Raw genomic sequence first — 16,194 nt, 5'->3', positions numbered from 1 at the left:
GTTTTAAACTTCCGTGCACCTTCTAACGCTGTTCATATCGTCTGGCAGTTCATGCTGTAAGATATCATTAAGTAGACCATACAGTTTTGCAGCAGAAACTGGAGGCTGACTACTAATGCAAGAGTAGCACATCATGGCTGTAAAGCGGGAATGACTTGCTGAGTATGTAGAGATCAAGACCATCCTATGACAGGCAGAATGGGTCAACTTATACGCCGGTTTAGGAGAATGACAACTTTCAGGTTCCTTGTGTACGTGAGCTGTGAGGTTAGTCAATTCTGGCCATAACACTGCTCGACTAAGTGGCAGAACGACACCTTAAACCTGTGGCAAAATCTCACAGCACAGAAGGTTGCCAGTCAGCCCCAGAAACCACTGAATTAGCCCCACTCACCTGCTCTTCCCCAAAAGAATATTTCCTTTTGAACAGGGAATGATATTGCATTTATATGGCTCCTTCTACAGCCACAAAGAGTCTGAAAATGTTTTACTGTCAATGAAGCACTTTTGGAAGTGCAGTCACTGTGGTGACATGGGAAATGTGGGCAGCCAATTTGCACACAGCAAGCTCCTACAAACTGCAATGCTTTAATAAGCAGACTTTTCTTTGTGATTGAGCAATACATATTGGTTAGGATCCCAGGGATAACTTATTGGCTCCTCTCTGAAATAGTGCCATGAGATCTTTATCATTCACCTAAGCAGACAGCAGGGGCCTTGGTGTTACCCCTCATCCAGAAGGCAACGTGCCAACATTGTGATGCTCCATCAGTGCAGAATTGGACTGTATCTGTTTTGACTTTTGTGCTGATGCCATGGAATGGAACTGACAAGTGTAACATTTCTTTCAAACTGCATCATCTCTGATCATGCCACTCTGCACTGGAGTGCTAGTCTTGTGGTATTACCCTGGAGTGGGCTTGCAATTCAGAACAAAGAATGCTGCCAACTGAGCTGCGGCCAACACTGTGCACAGTAAGGTGCAGTAAAGCTGAGCACCAGGACTGCGGGAGATGTTGCCATTGGTGTGGAAGAGGGCATTTGGAGGCAAAAAAAGCCATTACTCAAGTTTGAACAAAGAAAAGCTATGCTTCAGTCCTGGAGAATATTACAATTATTATTGTTGACATATTTCTGTATTTTGGAGTTCCTAGTGAAGCTGGTTTGTACTGTATGGGCTGTCCACAACATAGGTTGTAGTGCACGTGTTTAATTTTGCCTATACATGGTGATTTCGTAGTTAGTTTATTTCTGGTCATAGACCTTCCCTGAAGTATGTTTTGTGACAAATGAGGGTGACATTACTAGGGGATGCAAGTCACCCATAGATTCATTTGGAGCAGCACAGCAAACCCTATTTACGCACACTATTATATGAGATGTATTGAGGTGGCACAATTGGATATTATCTCAGCATGCAACAGGCCTCAACTTATAAATGAAAGAAATATTTACTGCCACCAGTAGCTGACTAGAGCTTGGCTCTTTGGACCCAGCAGAGTTGCCATTTTTTGCCAATAGAGCTATCGAGAGTGCCTGGCTGCCATCTGTAGCTGTGTTGTAAACTGAAAGGGCCCTAACTGCAACCTCCACTGTCATTTGATCATACTGGCTGTCTTTGGAGAGGTTACTAATTCTCAGTGTGACCATTGTTTGGACATTAAGGAGCTTTATTTCTGAGGACTGCCAAAAAGATACCAACTGTTGCGGTGCTGAACAAAACAGTTGTTGGTGCCCCTTGGCAAATTAACAGATGTGGCAGCCGCCAAGCTTGTGGCAAGGAGTAGAGGCTAAAGCAGATCTAAAGGGGCACAGAGAGAGAGAGAGACCGCACTGAATAACCTTAGCAGGGCTCACTGATTGGAGATACATGTTAGAGTTGAGATGTGATGTAACCCCAGCTTAGCTGTTGTATTGTTATCTCAGAGTCAAAGGCTCAAGGCTCACTGCAGAGTTTCGGAGCTGACACTTCAGGAGTGCTGAGTGGGTGGAATGCTTCACTGTCAGAAGTGCCATCTTTCCGACAAGGCACCCAGCCATGGTCTTGTTTGCCTGCTCAGACAGAGCCCAAATGAGATGTGAGGCTGAGTGAATTGGGTCTGTACTGTCTGGAGTTTAGTGGGATCAGAGGTGATCTTGTTGAAGCTTGTAAGATTCAGAAGGGGCTTGGCAGTGTCAATGCTGAGGGGTTGTTTCCCTTGCCTGAGAATCTAGAAGAAGGGCAGCATCTCCAGATAAGGAGTTAATCGTTTAGGATTGAAATGAGGATCACTTCATCTCTCAGAGGATTACGGATCTTTGGAATGCTTCACTCATGAAGATTTGCAGAAATTCCATGATTGAATACATTTAAGGCATATATGGATAAAAGTTTGGGAATTGAGGGACATGGGTCAGTGTAGGAAAATAGAGTTGAAGTATAGGATTTGCTATGTTCCACTGATTGGCTGCAAAGGATCAGTGGGCCTAATGGCCGCCTGCTGTTTCCTATGTCCTTACGATCTGTAAAAACAGCAGAGAGTTCATAGAATGAAAGAATAGAATAGTTCATAGAATCCCTACAGCATTGAAACAGACCCTTTGGCCCAACAAGTCCATGCCAACCCTCTAAAAAGTATCCCACCCAAACCTGTTCCCCAACCCTATTACTCTACATTTACTCCTAACTAACACATCCCTGAACGCTATGAGCTATTTAGCATGGCAGTTCATCCAACCTGCACATCTTTGGATTGTGTGAGGAAACTGGAGCACTAGGAGGAAACCCACACAGACACTGGGAGAATGTGCAAACTCCATGCAGACATTTGCCTGAGGCTGGAATCAAACCCGGGTCCCTGGTGCTTTGAGGCAGGAGTGCTAACCACTGAGCCAAAGAGTTCTCTCGGTTCTGAGGTTTGGCACTGAATCTTCAGTGACTGCAAAAGTGGGGTGTCCGAAAGAAGTTGAATAAATGCAAATTCTTTGTTCTTTTGCAGTAAATTTAATTTACGTCAGGTAAAGTCTTAAGCTGAAAACATTGAACCTCTACCTCAATTTTAATAACGTTTCCCAATTGTATTCCAGTGGTATCGCTGAAGAGGACTGATCAAGCTCCAGCTGAAAGGAATAATTTCACTGACCAACTAAACACACAGTGTCACTGTCATCGGGGGTAAAGACCCACTACTGAGAGGACTTAGGTATGGGGTCCACTAGTTTACCCCCCCATTTGCAGGTAAGTTGAGGCAACACCAAGTTGTTTTCATAGCCAGAAAGACGATATGTAAGCTAAGTTCTTCCAAATAGTGCAAGCAGGGTGAAGAAATTTGTATCATGATTAATAGGATATTATTGTTGGGTAAGTAGATTATCCGATTTAAACAATTACGCAGAATCAATCCAAGTGACTGTGGTCTTGTGCTCCGAATGATTAAGCTGTCAGTTTGACTTCGAATACAATAGTGCATTCACCGAGAGAAGTCAGGTCTCATTTAAATTTGGAAAATGTGGAATGTAATCCAAACCTTCAGAACTATTTGTCTTCGGAAATGTAGTGCATGCCTTTGAGGAAAAAGAAGTCTTACTATTTGCGGAAAAAATAGCAAATAAAGTGCTTCCAAAATGCGTTCGATATTTTCCAGCATTCAACGAAGTTTTGTAAATAGTGAGTGTTGGATTATGAGCTGTTTTGGATGACATGTAGTTTCTGTTTCTGCTTCTGACCGTTTCTATCTTCTGTTCCAGTTGTGTACTTGTGACCCATGCTGCCCTGGCTAAGGGAAAGGTGAAAGTGTACACCTCTCCTCAGCTTTCATTAGTGAGCATTAGTCCCTGTTAGTGATTAACTAAAGTTTATTAAAGGGAGTAAACCAGAGAGAGGCTTAACACCTTATTGTAATTTGCTGTTTTTTATATGAAAAATATTTTTTCCTTGATGAGCCTTCGAGTGTTAATGCTCCAATTCCTTGATGTTTATTCTGGTTAATGCCTTCTTCAATTACTTCATTTCTGTCTGATTTTCTGTCACCCCATACATCAGCTATTCAAAGGAAAATCACCTTTGTCGATGTAGTATCAGGCTGTGTGAGCTACCTTGAAGAATAATCAATAGTGTTTTGCTGCCACATACAGCCATGAGATATATAACTAGGAAATCTGGCTCTGCTGTCACATTTGACAAAGGTTTATCAGATGACATGCCAGTTCTTCCTTGAACAGTATCAGAAGGTGTTCAGTCTTCACTGTAACAGGAGTCTTAATCAATGCTGAGGGTCAGTGTTGAGGTAGTGTTGCATGTCAGACAGTCAGTGCTGAGGGGGTGTTGCATTGTCAGAGGATCAGTGCTGAGAGAGTGTGGCATTATCAGAAGGTCAGTGCTGAGAGAGTGTTGCATTGTCAGAGGGTCAGTGCTGAGAGAGTGTTGCATTGTCAGAGGGTCAGTGCTGAGAGAGTGTGGCATTGTCAGAAGGTCAGTGCTGAGAGAGTGTTGCATTGTCAGAGGGTCAGTGTTGAGAGAGTGTGGCATTGTTAGAGGGCCAGTGCTGAGGCAGTGTTGCATTATCAGTGGGTCAGTGCTGAGGGTGTGTTGCATTGTCAGAAGGTCAGTGCTGAGAGAGTGCGGCATTTTCAGAGGGTCAGTGCTGAGGGAGTGTGGCACTGTCAGAGGGTCAGTGCTGAGAGAGTGTGGCATTGTCAGAGGGTCAGTGCTGAGAGAGTGTGGCACTGTCAGAGGGTCAGTGCTGAGAGAGTGTTGCATTGTCGGAGGGTCAATGCTGAGGGAGTGTTGCATTGTCAGAAGTTCAATGCTGAGGGAGTGTGGCACTGTCAGAAGGTCAGTGCTGAGGAAGTGTGGCACTGTCAGAGGGTCAGTGCTGAGAGAGTGTGGCATTGTCAGAGGGTCAGTGCTGAGAGAGTGTTGCATTGTCGGAGGGTCAATGCTGAGGGAGTGTTGCATTGTCAGAAGTTCAATGCTGAGGGAGTGTGGCACTGTCAGAAGGTCAGTGCTGAGGGAGTGTGGCACTGTCGGAGGGTCAGTGCTGAAGGTGTGTTGCATTGTCAGAAGGTCAGTGCTGAGGGAGTGTGGCATTGTCAGAGGGTCAGTGCTGAGGGAGTGTGGCACTGTCAGAGGGTCAGTGCTGAGAGAGTGTGGCACTGTCAGAAGGTCAGTGCTGAGGGAGTGTGGCATTGTCGGAGGGTCAGTGCTGAGGGAGTGCTACATTCTTAGAAGGTCAGTGCTGAGGGAGCGTTGCATTGTCAGAAGGTCAATGCTGAGAGAGTGTGGCACTGTCAGAGGGTCAGTGCTGAGAGAGTGTGGCACTGTCAGAGGGTCAGTGCTGAGAGAGTGTGGCACTGTCAGAGGGTCAGTGCTGAGGGTGTGTTGCATTGTCAGAAGGTCAGTGCTGAGAGAGTGCGGCATTTTCAGAGCGTCAGTGCTGTGGGAGCGTTGCATTGTCGGAGGGGCAATGCCGAGGGAGCGTTACATTGTTGGAGGGTCAGTGCTGAGGGTGTGTTGGATTGTCAGAAGGTCAATGCTGAGGGGGTGTTGCACTGTTAGACGATCAATGCTGTGGGTGTGTTGCATTGTCAGAAGGTCAGTGCTGAGGGAGTGTTACATTCTTAGGAGGTTAGTGCTGAGGGAGTGTGCATTGTCAGAAGGTCAGTGCTGAGGGAGTATTACATTCTTAGAAGGTCAGTGCTGAGGGAGTGTGCATTGTCAGAAGGTCAGTGCTGAGGGAGTGTTGCATTGTCGGAGGGTCAGTGCTGAGGGGGTGTTGCATTGTCAAGAGGGTCAGTGCTGAGGGGGTGTTGCATTGTCAAGAGGGTCAGAGCTGAGGGGGTGTGGTACTGTCGGAGGGTCAGTGCTGAGGGGGTGTTACATTGTCAAGAGGGTCAGAGCTGAGGGGGTGTGGTACTGTCGGAGGGTCAGTGCTGAGGGGGTGTTACATTGTCAAGAGGGTCAGAGCTGAGGGGGTGTGGTACTGTCGGAGGGTCAGTGCTGAGGGGGTGTTGCATTGTCAAGAGGGTCAGAGCTGAGGGGGTGTGGTACTGTCGGAGGATCAGTGCTGAGGAAGCGAGCACTGGTGGCAATGCAGCATTACCTCAGTGCTTCACTGGATTATGAAGTATTACTGGAACGTTAGCTTGAATTGTACCCTGTTACCTTGAGCTGAGCCTGACATGCACTATCTTCTAATTCAAAGATGAGAATTCAACCAACTAATTCACACTATAGTTTGCTCGTAAGTGAAACAATGAGTAATAGGCTATTCGACTTTGAGTGCATCGTCAATGAAGCCAATTCATTTGCCACCAGATGCCATGTGCATGCTTCTAACAGGGTTGGTCCATTTGATCTCCCCTGTAATCCATACTACTACAGCCTGCCAGGTGAGCTTGGCTAATATGGGACAAAAACAGACCGAACTTGGCATAGCTATTCACTGGCTGATCTTGCTGAACAGTCAGGGGAGCCTTGGTATCTTTCTCACAATGTTTGTTCCAAGGAAACCAGCAATGACATGATAATTCAACTGCCGATGTACTTGCCATTATCAGTGGTGTGCATGTGTCACCAAACCCACCCTCCACCCGTCATTGTCTTTGAATAATGGTTCTGGTTCAGGTGGTTCTCTCCTAGCTGCCTGTTGGACTGGCTTGTATACCTCACTGAGTACAGCTTTCCCCTCAGTTTGACACACAGGGGAAGAATGCAAATGATTCTACAACATTGCAAGCCCTAATATACGGCAAAAAAACCTTCTCCAAATCATGAGCCATCCTCCCATATTTCCATTCTTTCTCAACACTTTTCTGGTTCCCTCTCCTCTCTTTACCCATCTCTTTTCTCTTCTTTCTTTCCTATTGCTCTTTATTTCCTCCTTGTCCCTATCTTGGTTTCTTGTTCTTTCTTTCTCTCTGTATCCTTCTCCCCTTCTTTCTCCTCAGCTGCAATGCTCTTTGTTAGTCTTCCCCGTTTTCTGCACTGCTGTTTCTCACTCCATTTTACATGATATTTCCTTTCAGGGTTAGGAGAGCTGTAATGGGGGTGATAAGTAAAAGAGCGAGCAAGAGACAGTGGTTGAACTCTTGTATACTTGGTTCTGGATGTTCCATAGCAGCTGCTGTCCATTCAATCAGAATCCAGAGCATTCAAGTCCACTTTGGACTTGAGCATAAAGAAAGTGAGCGACAGGGAGAGGCGGAATAAGCTGGGGCTGTTTTCCCTGGAGTGGCCAAGGCTGAGGGGTGACCTCATAGAGGTTTATAAAATCATGAGGGGCATGGATGGGGTAAATAAACAAAGTCTTTTCCCTGGGGTGGGGGAGAACTAGAGGGCATATGTTCAGGGTGAGAGGGGAAAGATTTGAAAGGGATCTAAGGGACAACCTTTTCACGCAGAGGGTGGTGCGTGTATGGAACGAACTGCCAGAGGAAGTGGTGGAGGCTGGTACAATTACAACATTTAAAAGGCATCTGGATGGGCATATGAATAGGAAGGGTTTAGAGGGATATGGGCCAAGTTCTGGTAAAAATGGCTACATTAGGTTGGGATATCTGGTCGGCATGGACAAGTTGGACCGAAGGGTCTGTTTCCATGCTGTACGTCTCTATGACTCTGTGACTATACAAAGTGGGAACCAGTGGGGCTTCTGTCAGTTACTGAATCTTGGAAATCAGAGTTACTGTAGCAACCAGGTGCAGTGCTAACATTAAGATGTAGATTTTACAAAGGATCCAATTAGAATAGAATAGAAACTTCACAAGCATCTACGTTGAGTTTGGAGCTTCAGACGAGGCTCCCTACAATTTTACCCACATCCCCATCCCAACCTCGGGTGCTGATGCCTGCCTGGCTCTGGTTCCATCCCTGTGTTGAGAGCATTCCGGCACAGTGTCTCAGTGGTTAGCACTGCTGCCTCACAACGCCAGAGACCCGGGTTCAATTCCTGCCTCAGGTAACTGTCTGTATGGAGTTTCCACATTCTCCCCGTGTCTGCGTGGGTTTCCTCTGGGTGCTCCAGTTTCCTCCCACAGTCGAAAGATGTGCAGGTTAGGTGAATTGGCCATGTTAAATTGCCCATACTGTTAAGCGCATTAGTCAAGTGGTGAATGTAGGGGAATGGGTCTGAGTGGGCTGCTCTTCGGAGGGTCGGTGTGGACTTGTTGGGCTGAAGGGCCTGTTTCCACACTGTAGGGAATCTAATCTAATCCATCCAAGTCGCCCACGCTTGACGTTGAAGGTTGTCAGGCAATTTGGTCAAAGACGGCATCACAGCCGTCGATGTGCTTCTTGAGTTAGTTTTGATTAGTTGGAAGGAAGCTCAGGACATGGGGAACTGTTTGGTTGAGTGGCCTGGGTGCTGTAAAACTCTCCCTCAGTACATTCCATTCTGCAGGTATGTCCACAGCGAACCTGCCACCATCTGTTGACGTTGAGTGCACAGCGCTGAGAGTCAGGCTCAGTAAGGCTGACCAAAGTGCCAAGATCACTACTCCCACACTTGGGGACACCTTCCTGAAGTATGGAACTTTAGTAGCACACCAGATGATGCTGTTATGCATTTGCAGCTAAAAGTAGTTTACTCTTAGCACAGTCTGTTCAAACAGGGTATATAAACAAGCCTGCTTTATACCTGTGGAAGCCAGACTAATCTCATTGTCAGGCATTAGTTTATAATAGATCGAGTAAACTGCAAAATAACACCGGCAAGGCTACATTCTTGTCTTGTTTATGTTAACAAGTTGGTGCGAGAGGGTGTGATGACAGTGCTGCCTGATGTGAACATCGAGCCATTAAACCATTGAGCCATTATTTTAACTTCACACAGCCGTGAAATCTTCCCTGAGGAGTGTGAAAGCTTCCCTGCAGCTTGTCATATTATAGGTAACTTTTAATTGATTGAACAGGGGTCATTTTATCTTGAGGTGATAATGCAAAACTTGTGATGGCAGTTCAGCTCCTAATAAACTCTTCTCCCCAGTTTCTCTTAACTCACTGAAGAAAGGTGTTTAATGGGAAGCTGCCTGATGTCGTCTATTTTTCATGATCATTCAAGATCAAGGTTACTCTTGATCAGAGTTTGTTTCACACTTAAAAAGTCACCCTATACAGGCTTGTTTCTTGTTGGGTGATGGTCAGTGAAGAAACATTGATGGTTCTTTTGCATTGTCTTTAGAAAATCTTTCAGTTAGTGAAGATGTGACAGTGCTCTAGAAGTAATGTTAGAATGAATAGCTGTTATTCCTTTTCTTATTGACAACATCATCACCAACAGTGACAACTCGCATTTATATAGCACCTTTAATGTTGTAAAACATCCCAAAGGACTTCAGGGGAAAGTTGTCAAACTGTGGTGAAAGATATGATTTATACAAATATAATTTTTTGTAATAAAACGTTTGGATTTAAAACTAGTGGCGCACGGATGTTGTAGTATTTTGAGGAGGTATTTAAAAATTAACCATGTCTGTGAGACTATAAGAAATAGGTATAAGCTATTCAGCCCCTCAAGCCTGCTCACTATTCAATACAACACAGATGATCCGACACACCTCATATCCACTTGCCTGTCCTTTCCCTATAACCTTAGATTCGTCACGAGTAGGGGAATCAATCTCAACCTTAAATATGCACATGGATTCTGTCCCCCACAGCTCTCTTGGCATGGAGTTCCAAAGACTGTCATTCCTGTGATAGAGGAAATGCCTCCTCACCTCATTTTAAATTGGCAGCCCTTAATTCTGCAACTGAGTCTTCTCGCCCTGGACTCTCACATTAGGGGAAACATTCCCTCATTATTTACCCTGTGAAGCCCTTGAAGAATCCAAGAAGCTTCAGTGAGATCACCCCTCATTGTTTTACATTTCAGTGAGTAGAGTTCCAGTCTGTTTAGCCTTTGCTCAGGAAACAATCCCTCCCTTCATCCTTGTGAACCTTCTATGATCAGCTCCCAATGAAATCATATCTTTTCTTAAATAAGGGGACCAAAGCAGCTCACAGTCCTTTAAATGTGATCTCACCAGCACTTTGTTCAGTTGTTGTAAGATTTCCCTACTCTTATACTTCAAACCCCTTGAAATAAGGGCCGACATTGCATTCCTGACTACCTGCTGTACCTGTGTGCTTTGCGCACACGTATCCCCAAATTTGTGTTGCAGCTTTCTGCAGTTTCTGTCTAGCGTCTTAAAACCAGTGTGTTACCTGCTGGAGTATTAATGAGAGTTTGTGTATACTGTGAGAGATCATGACCAGAGAGAAATTGTTAAGCCGTTAGCTTAGCAGAAGCTTGGTTAAGCAAATGTTTTTTTTAAAATTAGCTCAAATTCTTTTGGCTAGTTTGAAAGATGTCTGACAGGAGTCAGATGCAAATATAGTTTTCCGAGAAAAAACGAGATTGTTCAAGTCGTTAGGGGAACACATTAGCTCAATCAAAGATTTTAGTTTGTGAACCAGGAATGTCTGGGTAGCACTCTGCAGATCATTGAAAGATCTGAGAAAGTCTAAGCTCGCAGGTCTGAGGGTAATGAAGGAAAGAGGCCTTACAGGACAGGAACTGAGAGACGCTTTTAACCAGACAGATTGGACAGGGAAGGATTATTTGGATTTTGATTAACTATAAAGTGATGCTGTTGGGGAATAGATGGGATTTTGATTTTTTTGTGTATTTTGAAATCTTTGGAACCGTTATATTTAAATAGCTTATTTTACTTTTATTTCATGAGTGAGCAAAAGATGTGTTTTATTATTAAAACCAAATCTGCAACCTTGCATGCTGATGTTCCATTGAAAAACAGAATATGATCTTTCAGGGGAAATTTCATTGATGGAAGGGGGAGCAAGAGAGTTAGAGAACCTAAAGTTTAGGGTCACATTTGCAAAGTCTAGGCATCTGAAAGTACAGCTCCCAATGTTGCACTGATTTAACAGCAGGGAATCCCAAGATACCAGAATTATACCAATGTGGATAACTTGAAGGACTGTCTAGTGAGAGGAGCTTAGGCATGGGTGCAGGAATGAAGAAGCCTGAAAACAAAGCTGAAGGGTTGAAATTTTCTAGCAATGACAGAGTTCACCCCCTAGGAGTGAAAAGCAGTCTCACCCCAGTGCAGTGAACTATGGGATCCAATGGTCTAGTTGTTCCAGGGACTTCCAGTTAAGAGACCAATCCTGGTTCTTCCCCCCTCTGCCCATTTGAGCTCTGACTGGGTTGACAGCAATCAGTGAGGCTGCTGCATAAACAGAAAACAATTGCCCAATAATTGTCCCGCCACAAAGCACACACTTCCAGCTGCCAGCCTGTCACCATTGAGCTGGGAAAATTCAGCCTGAGAATTGTACTGACGTGGCATTCTCAGATGGGACCTATTCACGTGTGCACAAGGGCGTGACAGCTGAATGGATGCACAACAATTTGTTTCTCGCAAGGAAAGCATTCTAATGCGACTAATGAGGTCACGTGTGGGTTTAGAAGTGTAGGGAATTCGCTCACCCATTCCTCTGTGCAAGTTAACCAAGTAAAACAGAAATAATTTAGTTGCTTTCTAAGCTCGCTCATAAGGCGTGGCTGGTTCATTTTGGAGCCGTGACTTGGGTAGGTCGAGCTGAGATAGCATCGAGTTTCGAGGCAATCTGACCTCTTCCACCTCCTGTAGCAAGGCCCTAACTTCAGCAAGATATATGGGCCCTGTCTACGAGATCTTATCAAGTGGGAACTAAATTGTGTCACTGGATTCAGAGCCAGGCGTGGCGAGGTCAGGGTGATCCTTCAGCACTGGCGTCCACCGTTTTTGTTTTTTTTTGTGAGGTCCAGTCCTTAGTCTGCTGATGGGAACTGCATGTAAAGCCTGCGGTGGCCTGAGTGTTTGCTCCTGTCGAGCAAGCTCACCTCAGGCTGTGACTGAGTTGTGCGTATTCCCCATTTTCATGTTGCCTGCCTCTGGAAGGATCAATAGATTGTGATCCGAAGCTGTGCCTGATTTCTTGCCCAGCCCCCTTTGCACCATCGAGCTGCAATTCGGAGCCAACTACAGAGGAACCTCGAATATCTGAATTTTAGATTATCCAGCAAGATCTTTGAAGGTTGCCACTCAGGTGGATAGAGTTTGTAAGAAGGCCTATGGAGTATTATCGTTCATTAGCAGAGGGATTGAATTCAAGAGTCGTGAGGTGATGTTGCAGCTGTACAGGACTTTGGTTAGGCCACATTTGGAGTACTGTGTGCAGTTCTGGTCGCCTCACTTTAGGAAAGATGTGGAAGCTTTGGAGAGGGTGCAGAGAAGATTTACCAGGATGTTGCCTGGAATGGAGAGTAGGTCATACGAGGATAGGTTGAGAGTTCTCGGCCTTTTCTCGTTGGAACGGCGAAGGATGAGGGGTGACTTGATAGAGGTTTATAAGATGATCAGAGGAATAGATAGAGTAGACAGTCAGAAACTTTTTCCCCGGGTACAACAGAGTGTTACAAGGGGACATAAATTTAAGGTGAAGGGTGGAAGGTATAGGGGAGATGTCAGGGGTGGGTTCTTCACCCAGAGAGTGGTGGGGGCATGGAATGCGCTGCCCGTGGGAGTGGTAGAGTCAGATTCATTGGCGACCTTTAAGCGGCATTTGGATAGGTACATGGATGGGTGCTTAATCTAGGATAGAAGTTCGGCACAACATCGTGGGCCGAAGGGCCTGTTCTGTGCTGTATTGTTCTATGTTCTATGTAAGGTTTCGATGCTTGGCTGAACTTTGTTATCCAGCATTCAGTTATCTGGAATTCGATTATCCGACCAAAATACTCCCCTGCCGTCTCCTTTGGATAATCGAGGTTCCTCTGTAATTGAAAGAAGATAATGCAGTTATTTTGCACTTCCTATGACCAGCAGATGTTCCATTGGACTAAGTTTAAAGCACAGTCACTATTGAAATGTAGAAAACGCAACATCTACTTTCTACACTGCCAGTTCTTGCAAACAGTAATGTGATGGTGACCAGTTTACTTTGGATGATTGAGGGATAAACATTGGCATGGACACTGGGGATAGTTCATAGAATCCCTACAGTGACAAAGCAAGCATTTCAGCCCATCCAATCCACATGAAACTGCTGAAACCGCTCCCCCACCCCACCTCACCCCCTCCCCCCACCCCCGACCCTGTCCCTGTAACCCGGCATCTCTCATGGCTAATTCACAACGGGCAATTTAGCATGGCCAGTCCACATAACCTGCATATCTTTGGACTGGGGGAGGAAATCCACGCAGACACTGGGAGAATATGCAAACTCCACATAGACAGCCACCCAAAGCTGTCGAACCCGGATTCTGGGCTCGGTGAAGTAGCAGTGCTAACCACTGAGACATCATAATCCTGCTCTTCTTCAAAATTGTGCCATGAGATTTTTTTCTTAAAGATATGAGGCCTCAGTTTAATGTCTCTGCCACTCAGCACTGTGTAGGAATGTCAGTCTTGATTTAAGTTTTTTTTAATCAACCTGATCAGGGATATTATTACATAGCCATGCAGCAGGTGGGAATTGAACCCAGGCTTCCTGGCTCTAAGGTTAGGGACACTACCCCGAGCTTCAGGAGCCCTCCAGGCCTTAATTTTATGCTTGAGTCCTAGACTTGAGTTTGAACCCAGAACTGTGTGACTCACAGTATCTGGGTTTGGCCTCCAGCAGGGTATCTTACCCTGATGCAACAATGTCGATGTCAGCACTCATAACATAAGAAATCAAGTGCAATAATAGGGTGGTCCTGAATGACCCAACAAACGTGTGTTAAAGCTCACTGATAAATGCAGATACTACATTCAGAGGCACATTGTGACCAAGCGAATATGAAGTTATTCGATTCCAGCGGAAGGGTGTGATTTCATTAATGTGCCATGCTTGAAGTGATGGAGTGTGAAACTTTCATAGCCTCTGATCACATGCCTGATAATGATGATATCGTGAGCACGTCTGAGAGAGATTTTTAAAAAAAGACATATGGGGCAACTTTTTTATACAGAGTGGTTTGTGTGTGGAATGAACTTCGAGAGGAAGTGGTGCATGTGGGCACAGTTGCAACGTCTAAAAGGTACTGAGTTAAATACAGGGATAGGAAAGGTTTGGAGGGATATGTGCCAGGAGCAGGTAGGTGGGACTATTTTAGTTTGCGATTATGTTCGGTATGGACTAGTTGGTCTGAAAGGGTCCGTTTCCATGCTGTATGCCTGTGAGAAGTCAGCTAACATCCAATTGAGCCATAGCTGAGAGAGTTGAATGCTCCCATACTTAGCTTAACTGAGATGTACAGCTGGTTTAATTCCTCTGCACCATATTCCTCATTCTAATTTTATTCCATAAATATTATCGTCTCATTTGTTTCTCAGTTGATCATGGTTAAGGTGAGCGTTTTATTCTCCCGATGCTGCACTCTTCCACTCATTTCCCAAGACCAATGATTTGTCATGATTTTTCTTCCTGGTTCAGCTTTCCCCTGGCCTCGCCAGATGATTTCAGACTTGTGTGGTTAAAGGGAGGTATGGTGACGCTGAGATATTTTGGGTCAAGAATCCAACCTAAGGGGATTTTTAGTTGTGTGGTTGTTCTGCCAGTTTCAAACTGTTTCCCAGTGGCCGTCTCTTCATTCGGTAACAGTGGGAGGGCTGTTGGCTTTTTCTGTCATCTTCGTGGTCAAGTGGGTTGGATTTTCACCTCTGAGTCAGGGGGCTGAGAATTCCAAACCCATTCCCAAGACTTGAGCACATAACCCTGGTTGACATTCCAGTTCAGTGCAGAGCTCATGCTGCACAGGCAGTAGGAAGAGCTGTCCCCGACCAGCTCCTGGCTAATATCTGTCCTTTATCCAGCATCGCAAAAACAGGTGATCTGGTCATTACTGACGTTGCTGTGTGGGACCTTGCTGTGGGCTCATTGGCTGCTATCCTTCCTGTATGTCGACAGTGACTATAGTGCTCAAAAATGCTTATTTCACTGTAATGCACTTGGGGATGTCCTGAGGTTATGAAAGGTGCTTTTAAAATGTACGTCACTTTGTTAATAAGAGTCATAGAGATGTACATCTTGGAAACAAAGCCTTCATTCCAATTCATCCATGCCAACCAGATATCCAAAGTTAATCCAGACCCATTTGCCAGCATTTGGCTCATATCCCTCTAAACCTTTCCTGTTCATCCAGAGACCTTTTAAATGTTGTAAGTGTACCAGCCTCCACAACCTTTCTCTGGCAGCCAATGCGTGAAGTTGTCCCCCCAGGTCTCCTTTTAAATCTTTCTCCTCTCACCTTAAACATTTGCCTTCTAGTTTTGGATCCCCCACCTTCAAAAAAAGACCTTGTCTATTTACCCTATGCATGCCCCTCATGATTTTATAAACCTCTGTAAGGTTACCCCTCAGCCTCTGAATCCCCAGAGAAAATAACCTCAGTGTGTTCAGCATCTCCCTATAGTTCAAACCCTCCAACCCTGGCAACATCATTGTGAATCGTTTCTGCACCTTCTCAAGTGTAACAACATGTTTCCTATAGCAGGGAGACTAGAATTGAACACACAAATGGATGATGAATATTCATTATAATGTGAATGAAGTCTCTGCATCATAAATCAACATAAGGGTTTGTAGCTGCACACCTGGGGCTCTGTCTCCACAGAGACTAAAAGATCCTTTATTGACTTCACTCCCTGATTCTGTTAGTATTACAGGGTCACTGCCCAGGATATTGTTGCAAATCCCAGATAGGACCATAACTACTGCATGAATGTACACCTTCCCCCTTCCTGAAAGCTTTCATCCCTCTCTGACCATCTCACCCTCATGGGCAAGGCCTAGATTTCTAATGGGGCACACATTAGTACTGTCTCTAATGGTTTCCCAATGAAGTTCAAGCAACAGCAGTGGTTGAGTCAAAGGTGGACCCCTCCAAAGTACCTGGTGTTGTTTTGTTCAGTAAATTGTTCAGTGTGCTGAACAATTGTCAGTCAGGGTCTTTCTAGCACTTTCCATGAGCTGCTAAACATCCGAAGCTGCTCTTACTGACTGTCAATATCTGCCAATGAGAAGGACAGGAACTAATTCTTCATCTCCTCATGTGCAAAATGATAGAGGGGTAATGAGCCCTGCGCTTCACACTGGGATACTAAGTGCAATACAGATAGAGATCTTCTGTAAACTTTTAGCAGATGCCCTGACATTTGATTAATCGTCTGCTGGTAAGTTGCTAA

General features: G+C 45.1%; 1 long non-coding RNA gene across 3 annotated transcripts in view; it reads left to right on the top strand.

Annotated features, from left to right (window-relative positions):
• The window catches only part of LOC140477232 (uncharacterized), a 229,308-nt gene that overhangs the window by 161,898 nt on the left and 51,216 nt on the right, over positions 1-16,194 (top strand). For all 3 annotated transcript variants that reach the window (XR_011960684.1, XR_011960683.1, XR_011960682.1), the window contains exon 4: positions 3,067-3,217. This is a non-coding gene — a long non-coding RNA (uncharacterized lncRNA). The remainder of the gene's footprint in view (positions 1-3,066; positions 3,218-16,194) is intronic.

Source organism: Chiloscyllium punctatum, chromosome 5 (genome assembly GCF_047496795.1).
Source record: "Chiloscyllium punctatum isolate Juve2018m chromosome 5, sChiPun1.3, whole genome shotgun sequence".
NCBI classification, from domain to species: domain Eukaryota; kingdom Metazoa; phylum Chordata; class Chondrichthyes; order Orectolobiformes; family Hemiscylliidae; genus Chiloscyllium; species Chiloscyllium punctatum.
Note: the sequence above shows the minus strand (reverse complement) of the source record. Positions and strands in the feature narration are given on the sequence as shown.